The sequence below is a fragment of the Spea bombifrons genome, chromosome 13, assembly GCF_027358695.1.
Source record: "Spea bombifrons isolate aSpeBom1 chromosome 13, aSpeBom1.2.pri, whole genome shotgun sequence".
Taxonomy (NCBI): Eukaryota; Metazoa; Chordata; class Amphibia; order Anura; family Pelobatidae; genus Spea; species Spea bombifrons.
In genome coordinates this window covers 1,802,157-1,821,940 of record NC_071099.1, presented here as the reverse complement: position 1 = coordinate 1,821,940, position 19,784 = coordinate 1,802,157, and positions in this window count along the sequence as shown.

The following is a 19,784-nucleotide window of genomic DNA, read 5'->3' as shown; positions in this document are numbered from 1 at the left end:
ACCTCGATTTATCCCCGGAATTTAACCTTTACAAAATCCCATGGGTATCTTTTAATACTAACAGTATTTGCTGTTAAATAACACTCCCAGTGGAAACATGTGGGCATGAGCTGGCCCCTGAAATTAGAGAGATTATAAATCAGGCAAAGGAAGACAGATTGCTGTCACAAGAAGTAGAGAATAATAAATATTCAAAAAGCTCTCAATGAGAGAGACGGGGGAAACAGAGGAGTAGGTACTCACTGGATACAAATGTATCGCCCTCAATCATGAGTATGAAGAAAGCAGAAAAGGGCGTTTTTCATTAAACAGTCATATTATGTGTAGGCAAATGTAATTATTGCATTTAGGTTTTCTTGTACTTAGTGCTGCAGGTATGTTCATGGCCAACACTCCTTGATTATCTGTTGTCAAACACAACATGGTTTGGAAATTTCTCCTGTTGAATTTATATTTATGGCACATTGCTTGATGGCATTTAAACTAATTTAATAACGTGATTTTCAAGGGGTGAGGGAGAATTGTCTGTGACTTTACCTTCTGCTGATTCAAATCAGATCTTGTGCACAATGTAAAAGGAGAAGAGATGGGGCAGAACATGGGCAGAAAAACCCCTGACACCACCACCACTCATAAGACTTTTTATGACACTACCATTTGAAACATCAAAAATATAAATTTTAATTTGGAAAACTATGTATCCTGTTTTGATCATACAACCAGCAAATATTCATGTTGAAAGAATTTTGACCTAATTTGTTTACATTAAGATATGACTCAAAGACAATAAATAATATAAAACATGTTATTTCTCAAAGTTTCTCGAAGTTTTAACTAATCCCAATCTATGCTTTTAATTGCATGATAGATATGATGTAATCAAAGTAATTATCCATCAGTAAAAATACAGTCATCAGTTCTGAGCATTATAGTAAGGCTATCGCAACCTAAAAGGCTGGATGAAAAGAGTGAATATAATGAAAAACAATATAAGTACTGTTTTGTGGTATTATATAAACTTTCTTTGAAAGGGCCAAAAGTAGTAATTTATTTCTTCTTTTTTGATTGAAGCCTACTTGTGCTTGTCTGTTAGTTGTGTGATAGAATTGCATAAGTGCACTAAAAGGTACTCCCACAGTGAAAACCGGATTCCCAGTCTTCCTTCTCTGGGGCCACGCTCCCAAAAAGGAGGATATGTGGCCCATTCCTTGCCTCCCAGGCCAAAGCTAAAGGAGAGCCAAACCTTCTAGGGTCACTGCAGAAAAGAGGACTCACTGAAGTCTTCAAGGAAGGTCATGGCCAAAAGGCACAGCCCACCCCTCCACTAAAAAAGCTGATTCTGCAGTGACCTGCCCCCACTGTGGCATTTTCAGAGAATCAACTGACCGTTTTGAGAGATAACGCGTGCAATGTGATATATGAACAAACAAAATGCTGTATCCAACCCTAGCTCATGGCTGATGTTATTAAAAAAAACCCTCACCACTATGGTGCCTTAACGCCAAATGACCAAGCTTTCCCTGTCTCACAGGAACTCACTTGATCTTGGCTAGTAAGTCAAGAAGCCATTTACTGAACAGAATGCAGGATTTCTTTAGATTTTAGTCTTTACACATACTGTACATGAAGCAAAGAAGTCTGTTATGCTTATGGTGAGTCCTCCACTCTATAGAGCAAAGCAGCAATATCAAATATTTGTAGTAGAGACTTAAATACACAACTAACTCCTTTGAGTAGGTGCATTAACTGGTTTGTTTTAAAACACTCAATATTATCTGATTCATTTTTTAAAAATGATGGTTGGTAGTGGCCATTTGCACAGCAGCCAACTAGAAGGTATCAGAGAAACTTTGTCTTAAATTGATTATATGTCCATCTTACAATTCAGGGTATAATCATTGGAGGCCATAATGAATAATCCACATTAAGGTTTATTAATATAATCGTCTTTTGTTTTATCAGAGAGCAGTTTTATTTCCAAAGAAGTATAAGTCTTGCTTTCCCTGGAGATAAATACAGATGTTTAAGTGTATGCACCTTACAGTCCAAATTAAAACAAATCTATTTTTAGTTTTTTTTCTTACACTATTTTGTTTTTTCAATATACGTAATAGGTTTACTTTTCACAGCCATGTGTTATATTAGGATTTAGACAGAAATAACTCTACTCGAATTCACAGTCAGAGCCCTGCAGTATTTAACCTGATTATGATAGTTTAATTATATACCAGCAAACCACATCAAAGATTGTAATTGAAGGGAGTGAAATCATATCTCAAGATGTTCTCTTTATTAAAACATTGTATAATGTTATGATTCTCATAAACAGGCATGCGGTAAAAAGAATATCTCTAGCTAAATCCCTTTATCTTCTTGTGATCAGCAGATGATAACATCTTACTTAAGGAAAGAATTAATAAAAATAGCAGGAGGGTGGATGACATAAAGGAAATAAAAAAATAAGATGAGCGAGCGAGGGAGGGTGGAGACAAATTAAATTACAAGACTTACAAGAGGAAACGCAAACCAAAATGGTAAAGACTGAAAAGGAGACAAAGGGAAGAACCAGAAGAGGATTGGTGGGTTTAACTGGGATTTTATCAACAAGAATGGGGGCCCTATGAAAGCCTCCATAAATGGAGCCCCCAGTGACGATTTCATATGCCGGTTATGATGCTTTTGCCAATATTTTAAATATATCTTATCAGGCTGAGTTAAGGTGATTGAGAAGATGATTCCGTCTTCTGTCTATGCTTTAACTGAGGGCCTATATTTTTGATTTGTGGTTTTATATGATTGCTGCCTGGCAGGTTCGGATTCAACATAGAGCAAACTAGGCCTAAACACAGATGGGACCATCTCAAAGGTATCTTTACGTTCTTGTGCCTATGCCATGATTTTCCAACTTTGGACATATTGGGCTAATTTTAAGCAGTTGTCCCTGATAAAACACTAGGTTATATTTATATTTCATTTATATTTCTTTATTATAGATTTATTTTGTCTCGTGAAATACAGTACATACATCCTGTTCCTTCACCCTGTAAAAATGGTTAAATCATCTAAAAAGGGCTTTGATGCGAGTCTAAAGATTCCTCTTGCATGAAGAAAATAGTGATCCACCATCAGGTTGTGTTGGATTTTCCAGTTTTAATAATTTTCCAGCAAAGGATTAAGTGGCCACACAACTTGTGCTATACAGATTGTAGGTGGGGTTAATACACCTTTTATAGGAAAATTATATTTTTTACAGTCATAATTGCATTTAGTATTTTGAAACAATAAATGCATAAATATGATCATTAGCTTTTGTTTCATAAATTTATAGGATAGAAGGTCTATAAAAACTGTTAAAAACCTGTTAAAATACTAGTACAATTAGTATGTTCGTGAAAAAATTTGTTAGTAATAATGCTTGTTAACGATGATAAAAATGTCAACGAAGTAAAATTTTAATCCATATTTGTGATTTATGTTGACATTAGTTTATGACAGTTTGGTAGAAAAGCAGCTTCCCCTGGACCCTATGAACATATATGCAGGGGCATACCTAAAGTATTTGGCACCCGGGGCAGATCCTGTATATAGCGCCCCCCGCAAAAAATTGTTTGCAAGAATATTTCTTTCTCAAATTTGTAAACTTAGAAATTTGCAACACTAAATAATTATAAATTAAATATTTTTTAATTAATAACATTTACTGAACAGATACTACACAGTGTAACTCCCATCACTTTATACTGAGCCAGACATTGATGGTGGTACAGCGTAACCCCTTTCACTATACACTAAGCCAGGGCCTCTGCCCCTAAAACAGCCTGACTGTGCCACTACTGCTCCTTTAGCAACCTGTCTGTGCCACCACTTCCCCTAAAACAGCCTGTCTGTGCCACCACTGCCCCTAAAACAGCCTGTCTGTGCCACCACTGCCCCTCAAAAAGCCTACCTGTGCCAACTGTGACCCTGAAACAGCCTACCTATGCCAACTCTGCTTGGGGTGTCTAGTTTAAAAGTTACTTGAATTAGCTGGCTTCAAAAATGGCCCAATTAGGACATAGGGGAAGAAGGACCTAAATTGCGCATGTCCCAAATGTGGCCTTTTAGCCCCCAAATACTTGACAAACCCATGCATGGGTAGTATCACTGTACTCAGGAGCAGGGCCGTATTAACGTAGGGGTTGATGGAAATCAAGAGACTTTCCCGGTTGGCTGGCCGGTTCGGGGGGCGGTTGAAAGCCGGAGCTGCGTGATTCAATGGGGCCGATTCGACGGCCACCTAAAATTAAAGCATTTGGCTTGTAAATGCCATGACACTTAATGCTTCAATGAGGCTCTTTGTCCCGCCCCCTCAGAGATGTGACGTAACGCTGGACCACACGGAGTTCAACGGAGTTCCTCGTGTGGCAGTCAGTCCCGTGGAGGAGAGCAAAGAGCAGGCAGGAAAGTCCGGAATAAAGTAAAGTAACCAAAACAACGATGTTGATAATGACATGATACTAAAGGGGGGGCTGGGTGGCATAAGTATACAAGGTAGTAGAGGCAACAATACACAAGAGGGGGCTGGCTGGGGCATCGCATAAGTCAATACTAGGGGGTGGTGGCTGAGGGTATAAATACACATTGTGGGGCTAACTGGAGGGCACATATATATACGTAGGGGCTAGTGGCATCAATACACAATGGGGAAAGCTGGCACCATCTCATCTCATAAATCAGGCAAGTTGGGGGGCATAAATACACATAGTGCTGAGTGTGTTGAAAATATATATATTTTTTTTATTGTTGTAGCTTAGCCTGTCCGGATGTGGGTGGCAGAGCCTGTCCTGGTGTGTGTATTTGGGTGTCGGTGTGGCAGACCCTGTCCTGGTGTGTGTGTGTGTGGGTATGGCAGAGCCTGTCCTAGTATGCGTATGTCTGGTTTTCAGTGTGGCAGAGCATGTCCTGGTGTATGTGTTTGGGTGTCAGTATGGCAGAACCTGTCCTGGTGTGCGTTTGGATGTTGGTGTGCAAAGCCTGTCCTGCTGTGTGTTGGTGCAGCAGAGCTTGTCCTGGTGTGTTTGGGTGTCGGTGTGGCAGAGCCTGTCCTGGCGTGTGTGTTTGGGTGTCGGTGTGGCAGAGCCTGTCCTGGCGTGTGTGTGAGTCTGGGTGTCGGTGTGGCAGAGCCTGTCCTGGTGTGTGTGTCTGGGTGTCGGCGTGGCAGAGCCTGTCCTGGCGTGTGTGTGTCTGGGTGTTGGTGTGGGAGAGCCTGTCCTGGTGTGTGTGTGTTTGGGTGTCGGTGCGGCACAGCCTGTCCTGGTGTGTGTTTGGGTGTCGATGTGGCAGAGCCTGTCCTGGTGTGTTTGGGTGTCGGTGCGGAACAGCCTGTCCATGTGTGTGTGTCTGTGTGGCAGAGCCTGTCCTGGTGTGTGTGTGTGTGTTTGGGTGTCGGTGTGGCAGAGCCTGTCCTGGTGTGTATTTGGTCATCTGTTTCCTGGCACTTTACTTACTGTAGGAATAAATTTAACTATTTATTTCCATAAAAAGCTCCACCCAAAACCTCAGCACCAGGCCCATGATGATCTTAGTATGGCCCTGCTCAGGAGATGTTGCTGAACACATACTAATGTGTTGTTTGGCAGTGACATATACCATGGGCAGTAAATTCATACTTAAATTACAATTTCTGTGATAAGAGACCCCAAAAAAATTACTACCACAAACTTTGACAAAGGCTTGTGGTAAAATGTGTGCATTTGAAATACCCTGGTGTCTAGTTGTTAAAAATATATGGTTTAACACACATATTAAAGTATTTGCAAATGAAAGGCTGTCAGGGACACTAAATCGTCCCTTTAATGTGTAGGCATACACCATAAGCAAATTACAATACAGCTACATACCACAACGAACAATACAGCAAAAAGAAAATGGAAAGCACAACACGTGTGGGATCCTCCAATATTTTGTTACCGGACTATTACCTTTCATCTTTTCATTTTGTAAACAACAATTTTGCAGCAACTAAATTATTACCCTTCGGCAAGATGAGTGCTTTCAGTTATTGAGAGTTCATGAAGTATTACGTGTAATTAGGTCGCTCAGAAATTATAAATGGGGCTGGGCACATGAGCTTTGATTGACATAAGGCAGGTACGCCCTCACATAAATTATGTTCATTTTATTCCATTAATTAATCTATGTGAATACAAAGTTGGAAGCATAACATTGTCCAAAATGTCTTGGTATATGCTGAAGGGGATATACCAAGACATTTTGGACAATGCAATGCTTTCAACCTGGTGGGAATAGTTTGGGGAAGGCCATTTTCTATTCCAGCATGACAATACCTGGGAACTCTCCGGTTCTCTAGCTATCCAAGTCAACACCCGAATGCTCCGGGTTACTTGAGCGGGTCTTGAGACGCCCCACTCCATACCCATTTCGCCTTTAAGTGTGGGTGTTTCCTGCAATGTCAGTGGGTGTTCCTGGCCGCATCCCGCAAGGGTAGGCTCCAGGTCGTCGAGCCCAGAAGTTGCCAGGATATGTGCATGACTGTGCCCCAGTGCACAAAGCAAGGTCCATAAAGACATGGTTGGATGAGTTTGGTGTGGAAGAACTTGACCAGCCCGCATAGAGCCCTGACCTCAAACCCATCAAACACTTTTGGGATGAACTGGAATGGAGATTGCGATGCAGGCTTTCTCATCTATCAGTGCCTGACCTCACACATGCACACACATGAGGTTAGAACTTTTAGGGATTGGCAAACAAGATCATCATGAAGACAGCATCAACAAAATAGCGAGGGCTTTATACAAAAGAGAATAGTCAGCATAAGTTTGTCATAGCAGCATAAGACGTGGCTTAGTTTTATGGTTACTGTAACTAAGGGCTATAACAGATCAAACATATAGAAAATCACACCCAGGTCTCGGAAAAAATGTTAAACAAGCTTTACAAAAGAGATAATGTGCCTTTAAATGGAAAAGGCACTTCCTCTCATCACCTCACACACTGTAGCATATGGTATAAGTACACTAGTAATCCCATGCTACTACTTACTGCAGTAACCGTACAGTGGGCTCAACTGGGGAGGTGAGGTAGGTATGCCTATGGTTGCATTTTAAAGAAATAAGCACAGCATTTCCCAACCTATTATGGGTTTTTTTGTAACCCAAAGAAAAAACTGACATCATATATATTTTGCTCAGTATGTTAGTGTGATGGCACATTATGATTTCTGTGTCTAATGTGCAGCTACTTTTCACCCCAATAGATAAATTGGTTTACTAGTCACTGCTTAACCCATTTATATGGTGTTCATTCCTACCAGACTCAACACACTAGTTACAGCTCTGGTGTGTTGAGTCTGGTGTGTTCATTCCTACCAGACTCAACACACCAGAGCTGTAACTAGGTCTTTTTGGGCTTTGGGCAGAGACAGAGGCCCCATCGTGTGTTTCTGTCAGATCTGCTTCTGAAAGCGGAGGGGGCACGAGCAATGCAACCGGCCAGTTGAAGCACTTTGCACTGGGAATCTGCCCATCTTCCTTCATGGAAGTTTTCGCCCTGCCACACACTCTCCCATTAACTCCTCCAGGGCATTTAAACAATAGACAAAGGGACGGGGCCAAAACATTTTGTGGGGCCCAAATTATTAAAATAAAAAAAAGTTTCCACTGCTTAGCTCTGGGTGCTGTTGGACACTCTTTCTTACCTGTTTTTAGAATGATCACGTGGAATCTTGGCTTTAACTGTTCTGGCATACCTTCCACATTAGTAGGGATAGGCTGTACATTTCCTAAGGTACAAAGCCTGTGATTAATGATTCTGGAATAAATCAGGTAGCAAGTTGAATTCAATTCGCATACATCAAAGGGAGTTCACTTCTCTTGCCTCTCACTTCTCTTGCCTCTTGCAGAGTCCTTAGCTTCAGTGCAGTTCACACACTGTGCAACCTGATGCACTACTACTGCAGAGTCGCGTGTCACACGTTACGTGAGCCTGGGTGACATCCACCTGACTTAGCCCCAAATGCCCCCCCCCGTATGGTTGAGGCATAGATTCTGCAGAATCCTCCCATGCTTTTAAAGGGACCACTTAGCATTTATATGCATTAAAGTATATGTGATGGCTGAAGTGTCCTTTTAAGAGAACCCCCACTTTAAATACTTAGCAATGCTCACTTCCTCCAGCATGCCTTCTCATTTTCCAGCTCCAATAACTAAAGAAAGCCAGCAAAATGGACCACTATGTGCATTGAGTGATTGTTTGAAGGATTGAAAACAAGGGTTAGTTAGATTGAAAACAACAGATGGAAAGTATGTAGAAGAGGATAAAGGTCTAGTTGATGGCCTCAATTAATATTTTTATTTCCTTTTTACAGATAAAAATGTAGGAACGGGACCTGAGTTAGGAAAAAAGACCAAATAGCCGTTTGATACACATGAGTTTAGTCTTACATCAGTAGTGGGGAAATAAATAGAAACTGCTAAAGTACAAGATTGTCGAATATCTAAAATCACATGGATTTTAAAATATCGAGATGGGAATGCATCGTCACCTGACCCCGTACGTCATGTGACCCCACAGAGAAACCAAGGCTGCTCACACAGAGAGGGAGTATGTGTGTGTAATTGTGTGTGTAATTGTGTGTATGTATGTATAATTGTGTGAGCATGGATGTGCAAGTGGGGTGAGATGGTATGTGTTTTAGTGAGTATGAGTAAGTGTGTGTACATATGTTGGAAGGGGGGCAAGGGGCAAAGAAGGCACAGACAAGTTGTCTGGGGGCTGCGATGACACAGACCTGCTGTTAAAGTTGGGGGACCACGGGGCAATTTTCACACACGGGCCCTGTTTCTAGTTAGACTTATTTTCCTTACAACAGCAGCGTTTATGAAAGATTGTATGGGTGCAAGACTGGTATGAGGGTATGAGGGATGTTAGGAAGCGGTAAACACTGGCTATGTTTTTAAGATGCATGTGTCAGTCTTTACTACAGAGTGTATATAAGGGGTAACTAATAGATCAGAGTCAAGGTTGACGCCAAGGCAGTATGGGGGATAAAAAAAATGATTGCACCTTTTGATATTGGAACTGTTGAAGGGATGTTATTGTTGGAAGGAGGGAAGATACATTCAGTTCAGTTTTCGACAGATTGAGTTTTAGGAATTATGCAGACATCCGGTTAGAAACGGGTAGAAGGTAGTTAGTAACATTTCATTCAGTCTGGTGTAGAGACATTTGCCTTTCTCTTTTATTCAGCTTTTGATGTTCATTCTGCATTTTACTGCCTCCTTCACACCCTTCCTGTTACACATTAATTTTACACATCCTCGTATTTCTTTTAGTGTCATTATTTTTCCCATACTCTTCTTTCTCAGACAGTAATATTCCCCATCTCCACCCTACTTGTGTCCTTCTTTCATCCTATAGCAGTAGCATGGTACAACACACTTCGTTTAATTCTAGTGTGAAGTGCATTGTTTTTTTTTATTTCCTACAACTACAGAGTCTTTTACCTACTACAACACAGAACCACTCTGCAGTTTATGCAAATATTAGCTATGAGCGTTAAACTTATTGATTCAACTTTGGTAATGGAACATAGGAAACTGTTCAAAAAACATGTCTTATAGTTCTTAATGTTTGTGTAACACTTTAGGTTTTCCATATTGTTGTATAGTACAACTGGTCTTTGCTTATATTACAGAGGGTATGTATATAAATTTTACATATTCAGCCTTGTAGAATTGTCTATTACAACAATATGTTCCTAACCAACGCTCAGTTCATTACAAATATTTCGTATCTTATATATGTATCTTTTTTTTTTTTTTTTATAAACTTCTATAAAATATCTTAAAACAAAAAAAACATGTCTTATAGTTCTTAATGTTTGTGTAACAGTTTAGGTTTTTACTGAAAAACATTCTTAGAAAAAAAAATGTATTACCATATTGTGCACTGGCAGGCTATATATATATATATATATATATATATATATATATATATATATATATATATATATATAATACACTGTGTCTTAGTTGCTAACATCCCTTTCAGAATATTTATATGAACAATATGTAGCTAATTATGGGAGTGATGCCATATTGACTCATTGACAGGTTGCTTAATTGTGATAAAACCTGTCTATAAAGGTTATAATGTACTAACGTGACATTTTGAGATAGCTTCAGTTATCATTATGTGCTGACAGGAGCTCCATTCAGCCAGAGAACCAGTGTGACGTCAAACTATAAATATATATCTTTTAAGTATGCTGAGGAACATCTCATAGGCATGTGGCCAAGCCCTACAATTTTCTGAAATTAAAAATCTCCGAAGCCCTTATTTAAAAGCCTACAGTGTATAAAGGTCAATGGTAGAGCGCTATCATATCAAACAGAATGGGAAAAAAAACCCTTGTTATGTTCAGAAATTGATGTCACTAAATGTCTAGTAGGACCAGACCAAGGCAAAGAACAGCAAAACCTATTCTACCTAACCTCAACATCCTCAAAAATATCACATCAATGAGGTGGAAACCAAATGTGATAACATTCTTATTTTTATATAATATTTATATTTTTTGGTACACTGCCACACACAGAGACCCCCAGAATAAATTAAATATCCAAGACAGGACTAAGAATGGAGCAGTGAGTTGGTTTCTGAAGCATCCTGCTTCTGTTGGCTATAACAAGGTTCCCAGCATCCCAGGCACCTCTAAAAAAGATGGAAATTGAGATCTAGAATCCACATCTCTTTAAATTTAACCTATAACAACAATGCCGAATCATTGGGATGTTAACTGATTGGAAGGGAATGATGGCCCATCTTACTTTAAGGAGGCAAGTTCAAGAAATGAGGGGGCTTCAAAATGAGATCAACGGGAGGTTGATCTATCTTCCTTCTCTGTCTCAATGTACTTTTAAAATGTTTGCCCTTCCCAATATTTACTGTTAGCTTTTTTATTCTACACATACTTTGGTGTTTGCTATACTTTTGGTTTTACGGTAAGGTATTAAGGATTTATAAGTTCTGTATTTTTACAGCTGGGTTTTTCTAAGTATTTTTTATGATGTGGCTTTTCCCTTGAAGTGATTATGCTCTACATTATAAAACCCATTGGTCACATTTATTACAGTTCCATCCAGGGGGGGTAACTAGAAACCTCAGGGCCCCGGTGCGAGAATCTGTTAAGGGCCCCCCCAACCCATCTATCCCTTTCTCACTATCTCCCCTCTCCCTCCCTACCCCCTTCTCACGATCTCCCTCCCTACCCCCCTTCTCACAATCTACCCTCTCCCTCCCTACCCCCTTCTCACGATCTACCCACTCCCTCCCTACCCCCCCTTTGTAGGTCACTTACCGTCAACTCCTGTGTTGGGAGCGTGAGGCGTTTGTCTCGGGTGCTGGCGCTTCACTGCTGAGCGCCGGCATATGACGTCATATGCCGGCGTTCAGCGTGAAGCGCTGGCACCCGAGACAAACGCCTCACGCTCCCAACACTGCACTCGGCGGCGGCGGCGGCAGCAGCAGAGGCGACGGCGGCAGCGGTAGGGAGCAGAGGCATCCTGGATTTCTGTCAGTCAGGGGGGCCCAAGAGTTGCCGAGCGGTCGTTTTCAGCAACCGCTCGGCACCCCTTGGGCCCCCCTGACTGGCAGAACTCCAGGTCGCAGTCGCGACCCCGGTAGTTCCGCCACTGGTTCCATCCATCCAACTATTCCTCTACTATTCTGCAGCCTTCTGCATTTTCTCTGTTCTAATTTATAATATTTTTTTAGTAGAGAGAAGATGTCCACATATACTAGAATTCAGCTTTTGGAGAGATCTCATATTAATAGGTCATTAAGGTGCAATAATTGTCACTCATTCAATGGCCAGTATTTATAGTGTAGTAAAGCAATAGCATACAACTACGCACACAGGAATGTAGTTAATCAACCACGTGATTAAGTATATGTAGAAGACAGGAAAACAGAAGGTAAGTATAAAAATTATCTTAAATAATAAAATCAAATGTCTTGTCTAATTTTCAGGGGAGATGATTCAAATAAGGACAATCCTATAAAAAAGATTAAAGGTTTTAGGAGACGTGGATGTTGTTTAACGTGCAGAACCACTATGGGGAGTAATAAAACCTCTACAAATCATACACTACAGATAAAAACTACACGATCACCTGTTAATCTAAAAATACCATACGCATGTTAAGATGCCTCTGCGGATTCCAAATATGTAGAACGGATTACTAAAGCCCTACGTGTTAAGATAGAAGAACATCTCAGAAACATAAAAAAGAGTTATGATAAACATACAGTGTCTCTTCATTTTTCCACACATCGTAAAAGTAGTCCCTGGTTATTTGGAATTCACAGGGATAGATTTGGCAGAACGCTAGAGATGAAATTGATTTTTAATTTGAAAACTCTTTTGCCTGATGGATTAAAGAATGATTTTGAACTATACCATTTTTTCTCATTTATTTTTATTGATTTTAAAATGGTGCTGTGTCCTTTTTAAAACTAGATGGCTTCTCTATATCCCCCCTCCCATTTGTGTTAAGTAAGGATTTCCTTTTTTTGTTTTAAATTGGTCATTATCTTATTTTTGTTATTGTGTATTTTTGGTCTGGTAATGAAAATATATATAGTTAACCCCTTCACGGCAATGCCTGTACATGTACGGGCTGCTGTTAAATACCTACATCGCAGAACTGATCATCAAAGATGGCAGCAGTGGCCAGCTGAAACAGAGCTTAGGAAGCAATCAGCAATCGCTTCCTAAACATAATCAGTGTTGCTGACATGCCTTATTATCGAGGCATTCAACAACACAACCCCCTACCCCATTGGGAACTCACGAGCTCCCCCTGCAGGTTGAAAACAGGTACTGCATTCAATCATGCAGGTCAATGGAGCCCAGATCACTAATCACAATGTAATTGGTAAAATAAAATTAAAAAAATTATATATACATTTTTTTTTATTAAAAAAAAAATGGTAACATGTAAAAAAAAATTCCCACTGTATTCCTGTCTCCCCGTGCCGGTTCAAAATAATATAGAAAAGGCCCTTCAAACCTGGACCGGTTTAGGTAGGAAGGGCCCTTTCTGAAAAATGTTGAACCATTACAAGGAGACAGGAACAAGTGGTCACAGACGTTGCCCCAGGCCCCCTGTAGAGAAACGGACCCCTGTAGTTATGCCACTGAATGTGTCTGAAAGTCACAAAGTCTCATTAATAAATTATGGTAAAGCCCAGCCCGCTAACCACTACTCCATCAAGTGGTTTACGCTGTACATCATGACATATTTAACCCCTGAACTGAAACGATTGTTTGAGCTGAAAGTTCCACTTAGACAACACATTCATTGTACTCTTGAATAAAAACAGCCTTTGCAGATATTTAATTTTCTACATTGCTCTGAAGGAACGCATAACAATAAAACTGAAACTCTTAAGGAGCTGTTTCAGTTCCTATGGTGACAACCTGTCCATGTTTGCTTGTGCCAAATGAGAAAAGTTCTCAGAAAAATTCTGAATGGTTTGGGAATTCATCAGTACAAATTATGTTTCTAAAACTGCAATTAACATACATGCTCAATTCAGCAGAGTAGGTGGGACAGCACCTTTAATCCCATATTGGTTATGGGATTATATGTTTAATTTTTTATCATCATTTCTATTTTTGATGAGAGGATACATTTTTCTGTATGGGACCGAGCATTTGTTACAGATCAAGTTTTTATTGTTCTTATAGTTTATATACTATAAAAACATTTTTTTATAATAAAATAATGTGATACTTGTTTTTATTTTGTGAGTTTTGTGCCCTGTCTGCTTTCTACACACATTTATTTTATAAAATGTATAGCTTAAAAATATACAGTATATTTACTTTGTATTCTATTTAAATGTTGTGTTGTCTTTATCTTTTTTACATAATTCTGGTTGTGATTTTCCCTCTCCCCCTGTTATAATAGGGTTATAAACTCTGCTGGCACTACAAGTTAATGCAATGCATATGGCTTAATACATGTAGTAAAGGAAGTTATGTCGATTCGGTCATTTAAATGTCACATACTTTGTATATCATCATCCATATTTGGTTTTACGTACAGTTTAAAAGTCATACATCTGTAAAGAAGGTATTAGAGCTCCATCCTGGGTCAGAAGATGTGTATTAACTTCCGTAGCTCTGCCTTGGGTAATTTCAGGGTGTAACCAAAAACCTGGTTACATCGTTGCTTGTGTTTCTGACCTCCATTAACTTGAATTCTTCATCATTACATTGGTAGGTCGTGGCAATTACCTGTCCATCCAGAGATAAGGAGGTCTTACATTGATTTGAAAGTTTCCATAAGGCACACTGTGTACGCTTGAACTTTTCTAGACTTACTACATTTATGTCTGCATCACAAACCTATGTACATGTTTGTATAGTTAAACAGCGCTAACATATATACCTAGAGCTTTTCAGTATAATGAAGGGGAGACACTATAAATGCAGTCATATGGTAAGTACAGTAGTCTTAAGGCATTATGGTGGGGGTATAACGGGTATGAGTACACTCGAAAAGGAGGGCCCTTTCTTGCAGAGATTAACACCTAAGAAATGTTCCCGACAAACTGTCCACTACATTTTAGAGTCTTGGGGAGCCCCTCTGTGTTAAAAGAAGGGCTGGCATAAGGGCAGAGGGATACTTGCCCTCAGGGCTGCCCTTCCTTGAACATTTTGGGCACTGACAGAGATTTTTGTTTTGCTTATAATTCAACACATACATACCAGGGGAACTAACTTAAAAATATTTAGTCAGTAGTCTGACAGAAGGTGTAGAGAAAATGGAGGCCTCGCATGATGCATTACAAAGATCTCAATCCGATCTCAGGCCAACTCTTGATAGATATGAAATTTTGCTACAAGAGACAAGGCCTCTTTGCCAGAAATATCGTTTATTGTTTTAAAATAGATTCAGAGTGACTCGTTGGGTAGATACATATTTGTAAAAGGTATCATTTGCAATATTTATTATACATTGCGTCTCTTTCCTGGATGTTGAGGGATCTGGTGGCATTTCAAGAAGGGATATGGGAGCTAGGGGATTTCAATGTTTCTTTGGAACCTGGGGTTGACGCCTCATCAGCCACAGCGTGCACACCATTGCCTGTCCTTTGGTGGAGCACATATCTGCTACATCCTTTCTTCCCAGTTGGTGGAATGCTGGCGGGCGTTACATTATAATATAATTAAACTATATCCATTTTTCTCCCCCCTTAACCTTTACACTAAGATAGAACATCTATATTTTCCACAATTAAGCTCTTGAAGCTAAAATTAGGATTGCTACATGGTCATATTCTGCACCGGTTGTTATCAATGTCTCTTCCCCCTTGTTAACTGGAGCTTAAACACTTCTCTACTTTCAGCAGAGATTGAAGTGTCTGCTCCAGTAGCATGGGAGGACCACAAGCATGCTGTCCGAGGCTACATCATCTGGCATGGAACTGGTTAAAAACAGCAGCAGAAACATGAGGTGGTGGAAATCCTCCAACACTTTGGTACCTTAGAATCTAGCCATAAGCACTCGCTGGATAGGATGAGACCTACAACCAAAGTACTGCATTGAGTGCATTTGAGCCATCAGAGGTCCCTTCTGCTCACAAGGAGACAATTCTATGAATTTGGAAATAAAAGTGGCTGTCTGCTTGCTTGTCCTTCTATACAGAAGAGGTAGTCGACTTACATCCAAAAGAATTAAGAATCCTCATGGCACACTAGCCTAAATGACCACAGAAAACATTTCATGCTTAATACTCTTCACTCTATAATGCTAGGTTGGACTGAGTATATCTTCATGAGGTGTTTTCAGCAATTGGTCTTGTAAAGCAAATGTTAACTTGGATACTGCTAGAGTTAGAATTAATGGTGCTCTTCCTGAACCAACGATACGAGACAATGCTGCCTTCTGTTTCCTAACATGTTTGTTTCCGAATGCTGTGAGAGTTAACCCTGGATAACTGAGAGCATAAACTAACTGCCTTTGCAGATGATTCGTTTCAATTCAAATTAAACAAAATTAAACATGTATTACTCTAAATCTCCGATTTTGAACATTAATGTGCAGCTGGGCATTATAGATTCTTATAAACTTCACTTTAAGTGGTGCAGTAGGGTTTAGAAATATTTGGGTACTTTTTCTTGAATAACATTGATAGCATCTCAGGATAATTTTAGCCCACTGCATCCTATCCTGACTAGAGACTTAGCCTCCTGGGATAAATCACTTGGTTTGGGGTATTAGTGTGTTGAAGATGAATGTGCTTCCTAGAATCGCGTACCTTTTACAAGCCCTTCCGATAACTATTCCTTTTTTAGAGATGTACGTAAGCTTTTATTAGATATGGTTAGGAACCCAAGAGGCCTTGTTTCTGCAGATGTATTCTATGCGTTTCCCAGACAATCTGGGGGATTGGGCCTACAAGAACTGCGAAAATACCATCAGGTGACTCTACTGGAGCAAGAAGCCTCTGTGCTGCCCCCGGGGGTCTTACTATGCCAGAGAACAATGGAACCAACATCTGGAGATAGGTGAGGGATTCAACAAGTTACTTCCCTTCTCCTCTCTTGTCTCTTTCAGGGAAGATGAATTCCCCTGAACCTAACATGTTGGCTTGTGATCAGGTCTCTTCTTGGGTGCTCAACCATAGATTGGATTTTTCATTGGGAGCTTCTTTTCTTTGTTTGCTGGAGAGATCCTTAACTCTTTGATCAACAGGTAAGAAATGTCATTTTGATTATGCACCTGTTTGTCATTCATTTTGGGAAAACATTCAGAAGAGCTCACCATAAAGTTCTGAACATTAGAAAGAGGATGTCTAGCGTGATCCTCAACTGCTCTTGTACAAAAAATGTTTTAGGTATCCATGAAACAGACAAGGAAAACAAAATATCACTGTATTGAAAGCTATAATAATATGGGTATGAGATTTCATACCACTGTGTTTAAGTGACGATGTATGCGGATTAGTAAAACATAAATAATATTTAATTTGACATTACTTAGTAATTAAATATAACTGTATATTAGTTATTCGTGCATAACCGCAACACGCTCGCAACCACCAGATATATCCACGTGACTTGAACATGTTGTAAAATTCCAAAGTGATGATGCCACCCGTTCTTTCATTCATGCAATGTTCCAGCAACACATTGTGTTTCTTTCTTTTCCTCATCCCAAAGACTTTCTGATCCAAACAAAAATACTGAAAACTTAAAAACAGGATAGCAAAAATTTTATAGGGAGGCATAATCACACAGGTCCTGACGGCAGGAAGCAGGGCCGGCCCGACAATGGAGCCGAGTGGGACACTTTGCTGCCCCAAGCCCTTTTTTTTTTCTTTCTCTTTTTTTTTTTTCAAAGCAAAAGAGAAAGGGGCGCCGAGTGGTTTTCGCTTACCAAGCTGTCAGTACCCGCTCGTCGCCCCTCTCTCTCTCCTCTGCGGCGAGCAGATGTGTCACATTTATTGTCATCTTTTATATATAACCATTCCTCAAGAGGGTGTCATGTTCTGTCATTCTGCATACTATGACTTAACTAAAAAGGACAAATTGTTGCACGTCGGCATGTTTGTAAGGATGTAATTAGTATGCACTTCAAGACACTATATATTAACGTGTCATAGTTAATGCCTGGAAACGTGCTCTTTTAATGTGTATTAACAATACTGTATAACCCAGTTCTATCAAAAATATCTATCAAAATTATCTGCATTTTTCAGTTTAAGTTGCCCTCTTCTACACTGCATAGTCTCGGTCAGTCGGGAGGCCTCGTGTAGTGCAAAGACACAAACAGAAACAGATCATCTGAATAGGGGCCACTCTCCATAGACTGCTGCAGGGAAGCTTGGGATTCTCATTCTGAGTCTTTAAAATTGTATTACAAGTAATGAAGGCACAAACAATTGACAAGAAAAGGACTTCGGGTGCAAAACGGGTATAAGGGGGGGATGGTATAAGAAGAATAATGGGGGCAAAACGCGGAGGCTTTGGGAGCGGGAGTTGTCCTTCCCTGGCACATTTCACTACAGGAGGGTGCATAGTTCAATCAATAGGGTCACTTGTTTCTATGTTTTATGTTTCTATGTTTAAAAGACAGGGAGCTAAAACTGAAACTCGCCTGTTAATGTTAACTACCTTCTTAGTGGATACATCCCAAAGATTAGAGGAGATATGGATGTGCAAGATGGACATTGAGGAGAGATAAGACAGGACAAGGAGGGTAAAGAAGGATGGGGTCAAAACGGACCAAAGGCACCTGGGAAGAGGTGTGACAAGACAAGGAAACGTACCGTATTTGCTCGATTATAAGACGAGGTTTTTTTCAGAGCAAATGCTCTGAAAAATACCCCTCGTCTTCTAATCGGGGTCGTCTTCTAATCAGACCTCAAATAGAGGTCTGATTAGGAGACTAAGATCGAGATCCCCCGCACCGCTGCAGGGGACCTGGATCCTCCTGTCTCACCCGACCCCCCCCATCATACACACACTTACCGGTGCTTCCTGCTGTGTTGCCGGGGCAGCGGGTTGACGTCTACGCGATCCGCGTAGACAACGTCCGCTGCAGCCGGAAGGAGGTGTGGCTAGCAGCGGGGGTTGTCTGCGTCCGTCGCATAGACCTTCCCCGACTGTCAGAGATCAGAGTTCCCCGCACCGGTGCGGGGAACTCTGATCTCTGACAGCCAGGGAAAGTATACGCGACGGACGCATACAAACCCCCGCTGCTAGCCACACCTCCTTCCGGCTGCAGCAGAAGGCGACGTCAACCCGCTGCCCCGGCTGGAAGCACCGGTAAGAGAGGGGGGAGAGCGGGGGGGAGAGACAGAGTGTGTGTGTGTGTCTGTGTGTGTGTGTGTGTGTGTTAGTTAAATGGGGGTATAGGGTGTGTGTGTGTTAAATGGGGGCATAGGGCATTTCTGGAGTGGCGTTAAGGGGGCATTTAATAGAGCACTCTGCCTCCTGAAATGCCTTATACCTGCCTATATGCCACTCTGCCCCATAATATGCCTTTTAACCCCCTAAATGGCAGAGTGGCATATAGGGGTATAAGGCATTTCTGGAGGCAGAGTGCTCTATACAATGCCTTTTAACTCCCTTAATGCCACTCTGCCTCCTGAAATGCCTTATACCTCCCTATATGCCACTCTGCCCCATAATATGCATTTTAACCCCCTAAATGCCAGAATGGGATATAAGGGTATAAGGCATTTCTGGAGGCAGAGTGGCACATAGGGGGTCAAAAGGCATACCATGGGGCACAGTGGCATTTAGAGGGTTAAAAGGCATATCATGGGCCACAGTGCCATATTGGAGTGGCAAGCCTGGGGGCAGATGTGCGTAACTGGGGGACAGGTTGGAAAATACAAGAAATAAAAACAAAAAAAATCTTTTTCTCAATCATAGCTTTTATTAAAAAAAATAGTTTACATGAATTAACATTTACTGGTAAAACTTTTTTCCTTTGGGGTCGTCTTATATTCAGGCTTTTTCTTTTTTTCCTAAGTTAATATTCAGATTTTGGGGGGTCGTCTTATAATCAGGGTCGTCTTATAATCGAGCAAATACGGTAATAAGCAAAAGAGTATAGATGGAGGGAAAACATAGAAGACCAATTGACTTTTACAGAAAAGCAAGAATGAAACAGGATGTCCAATGAAAATGTTCTGGGCACACTAGAGGGGTCGGATAGTAGTCAGTAGAGCTTGGAGGAGAGTTGTGTTTCAGCTTTTAC